This window comes from Bison bison, unplaced genomic scaffold (assembly GCF_000754665.1).
Source record: "Bison bison bison isolate TAMUID 2011002044 unplaced genomic scaffold, Bison_UMD1.0 scf7180017864302, whole genome shotgun sequence".
Taxonomy (NCBI): domain Eukaryota; kingdom Metazoa; phylum Chordata; class Mammalia; order Artiodactyla; family Bovidae; genus Bison; species Bison bison.
This window is the reverse complement of record NW_011494874.1, coordinates 1,385,494-1,389,883: the sequence shown is the minus strand read 5'-3', so window position 1 is coordinate 1,389,883 and position 4,390 is coordinate 1,385,494.

Genomic DNA, 4,390 nt, shown 5'->3' with positions numbered 1-4,390 from the left:
GCTGCAGTTAGCTGGGGGCTCGAAGCGGGTGAAATGTCCAAGATGGCTTTACCCACACAGCTGCAGTTGATGTTAACTGTCAACTTGGCAGCCAAATAAATAAATATTTTTAAATAATTAAGTATACAGAAGGATATTGCATAGGTTATATGCAAATACTGTGTCACTTATTATTTTTTGCTGCAGCACATGGCCTGTGGAATCTTAGTTTCCTGACCAGAGATTGAACCTGGACTCAGGCAGTGAAAGCCCGGAGTTCTAACGACTGGACAGCCAGGAATCCTCCTATGCCATCGTGTACCAGGGACTTGAGCACCCTGGGATACTGGTATTTGCAGAGGTCCTGGCACCCGGCCCTGTGCTTTATCCTCCTCTACTTGGCCTCTACACAGGGCTAACCTGGGCTTCTTCACACCATGGCAGCTACGCTACACTAAGACAAGCTTCAGTGGGCAAGAGCTCAGCAAACCTCCACTTCCATCACATTTGCTAGTATGTCATTGGCCAGGATAAGTGGCACGACCAAGCCCGGAGTCAGTGTGGAATGCGACTTCCCCAGGACATGAATACCAGGAAGCATGAGCCATTGTGGGCCACCAACTTTACAGCTTACTGAAGTGGGAAAGGAAGGAAGACAGACAAGAGACAGGAGAGCTTCGGGGGTCAGAGTAACCGAGGAGGCCTCCTGAAGGAGAGCTCTGTTCTCCACCCTCAACCCCATCCCACCCCCACCCCGCTCCATCCCGGGGCCCATGGAGGCTGGAGGATAACCATCCAGGGAGGAAAGTTACAAGCTGGGGAAAACATCTGGAGATGCGTGCTCTGTGGACAATGAAAATAGGTTGATGTAATAGGGTGATCGGATGTGGGGGTGGGGCAGCTGCTTTAGACAAGGTGGTCAGGGAAGGCTTCTCAGAAGAGGTGACATTTAAGCTGAGTTCAACCAAAAAAAGGAGCCAGGCCTGGGGAGGGCAGGGGAAATGAATCACAGGCTAAAGCACCAGCCCTGAGATGGGAATGAGCTTGACACGTTTGAGGGTTAGTGGGCAGATCAGGGTGGCAGGAGAGGGGTGGGCAAGGGGCAGGGTGGGCAGGGTCGGATTGTGTTGAGTCTTCTGTGTGCTGTGCTATGCTCAGTCGCTCAGTTGTATCCAACTCTTTGTGACACCCTGGACTGTAGCCCGCCAGGTTCCTCTGTCTATGGGATTCTCCAGGCAAGAATACTGGAGTGGGTTCCATTTCCTTCTCCAGGGGATCTTTCCAACCCAGGGATCTAACCCACGTCTCCTACCTCTCCTGCGCTGGCAAGCAGATTCTTTACCACGAATCGCCTGGGAAGCCCCTGTTGAGTCTTGAGGGCCTGGACACTGAGGCTGCATTTGCTCCAAGTGCAGCCCAGTGTCTCCCAAGGATCAATATGACCCAACCCAACTCGGTGCTCAGTGTCTCCACGGAGGTGCTCAGTGTTATCTACTGAGAAGCTACTGTATGCCAGGCACTGTTCCAGGCACTTGGGACTCACTGGTGATCAAAACAGAGAACCATCCCTGCCCTTGTGGAGTGTGATTTGATTTGGGATTAAAAAAAAAAAATCACTGCTGGAACTTCCCTAGCAGTTCAGTCGTTATGATCCACGCTTCCAATGCAGAGGGGTTTGATACCTGATCAGGGAACTAGGATCCCACAAGCCACAAAGTGCAGCCGAAAGATAAAAAAAAAAAAAAAATTAAAGTCACCTCCCAAAAGGAGGTGGCTGAGCGTGAGGAGAGGAAACTAAGGAGGTGGGACTGTCAGGTCTAGGAAGCGGGGGGCGAAAGGTAAGAAGATAAATTCAAGAATGAGCTTGGGAGATCATCTTCACAGTTCGAAAGCATCAATTCTTTGGTGCTCAGCCTTCCTTATGGTCCAGCTCTGACTACTGGAAAAACCAACTTTGACTATACTGTCAGGAAAGTGATGCCTCTGCTTTTTAATATGCTGTCTAGGTTTGTCATAACTTTTCTTCCAAGGAGCAAATGTCTTTTAATTTCATGGCTGCAGTCACCGTCCACCATGATTTTGGAGCCCAAGAAAATGAAATTTGTCTTGCTTCCATTTTTCCCCATCTATTTGCCATGAAGTGATGAGACCAGATGCCATTTGATCTTAGTTTTTTGAATGTTGAGCTTTAAGCCAACTTTTTCACTCTCCTCTTTCACCCTTCCCTGGAGAAGGACATGGCAACCTATTCCAGTATTCTTGCCTGGAGAATACCATGGACAGAGGAGCCTGGCAGATATAGTCCGAGGGGTCGAAAAGAGTCGTACACGACTGAGCCACTATCCCTCATCCCTCTTTCACCCTCATCAAGAGCCTCTTTAGCTCCTCTTCCCTTTCTGCCTTAGAGTGGTATCATCTGCATATCTGAGATTGTTGATGTTCCTCCTGACAATCTTCGTTCCAGCGGGAAATCAAAAAAATGAAGGATGCACCATGTCAACTGTTGACAAGGAAGTGGCGTAGCTGGAACTCTCATGTGCTGGGAGTCGGGTGCAGCCACTTTGGAAACCTTTGGCAGTTTCTGGATGACCCAGTAATTTCACTCCCAGGTAACCTTTGGCAGTTTCTGGATGACCCAGTAATTTCACTCCCAGGTATATATCCAAGAGAAATGAAAATATATGTTCCCACAAAGACTTATACATTCACAGCAGCATTGTTCATCACAGTCCAAAGATGGGAACGTATGTCCACATGTCATTAACTGGCGAATAGATTAATAAATTGTGGTCTGTCCACATAACGGGAAATTATTCACCAATAAAAAGGAACAAACTCTGGGCTTTCCTGGTGGCTCAGTGGTGAAGAATCCGCCTGCCAATGCAGGAGACAGGACTTCAATCCGTGATCCAGGAAGATCCCACCTGCTGCAGAGTAACTAATCCGGTGCACCTCAGTTATTACGCCTGCGCTCCAGAGCCCAGGAGTCGTGACTACTGAGCCCACAGGCAGCGTCTACTGAACGCCGCACCCCTAGAGCTGGTGCTCCTAGAGCTTGGCAATAAGAAAAGCCACCGCAAGGAGAAGCCCACTCTCCGCAAGTAGAGAAAAAGGGCCTTGCAGCAACGAAGACCCAGCACAGCCAAAGATAAATAATTATTTAATTTTTAAAAATTGAAAAAGGAACAAAGTCTGATACATGCCACAAGAAGGAAGAACCTCAAAAATATGATGCTAAGTAAAAGAAATCAAACACTCCAGTGGTCAACAAGAATGTGCTGCACACTTCAAGTAGCATTAGGAGGATAGATCTTATCACAATAAAATACAACTTAAAAAAAAAAATCTAAGAAGGAATCCCTAAACAACTTGGGGCTTCCCTGGTGGCTTAGATGATAAAGAATCCACCTGCAATGTGGGAGACCTGGGTTTGATCCCTGGATTGGGAAGATCCCCTGGAGGAGGGCATGGGAGCCCAATCCAGTATTCTTGCCTGGAGAATCCTCACGGATGGAGGAGCCTGACGGGTTACAATCCATGAGGTCGAAAAGAGTCAGACACAACTGAGTGACTAAGCACATCACACGCACACACAAAGAAACCAAACACAAGAGTACATATTGTGAGGTTCCATTTTGGCAGAGTGTACAGAAAAAGCATATACGTAACAGGACAGTGCTTGCTGAGGTGGGAGCAGGGATTAACTGAAAAGAGGTGCTGGGAACGTGGGTGGGGAGGGGGATGGAATGGCCTAGAACTAGACTGTAGTGGTGGCTGCACAATTCTCTAAATGTGCTGGAGATCCCTGAGTTGTGCCCTTCCAACTCGGGAAGTTTCATGGCACGAAAGTGATACATCAGCAAAGCTCTCAGAAGGAGAAGGAACCCAGGGCCAGGCCTTCAGGGTGGGTGGGGCTCGGCTGAGGGCACACCTGGCTGGAGTCGGCCCCCGCCTTCCGGGTTTCAGATCCCAGACCCACGGGGGCCTGTGCAGGGTCGTGGCACCCTGGGTGCCACCCTTGCCCCTTAGGCCAGGAACCCCAGCGGGGTAGGAGCCCAGATGATGAGGGATCCCTTCTAAGCTGTTGACAGAAAACCCACCGTGAGCGAATGAGGCCTGCTGTGAATGATCAAGGCTCCAAACCAGCAGACGTCACCCCCCAAGTCTGAATCTTTCTAACCTGGGGAAATCAGTTTCCTCCCAGTAACAAGCTCCAGCCCCAGGAGAGGACCTGCCCAGCTGCACAGGTGAAGCGGCAATTAGGGAGGCTTCTCTGTTGGGGTGGGGGCCTGGTTCTCAGTTAGGAGTAGGGGGCAGAGGAGGGTGGGGAGTGGGGGGCGGAGGAGTGGGGAGTAGCCCCCGGACAGTCACAGGTCACCTTCCAGAGCATCGGCTTTACTCAGGCATTTGG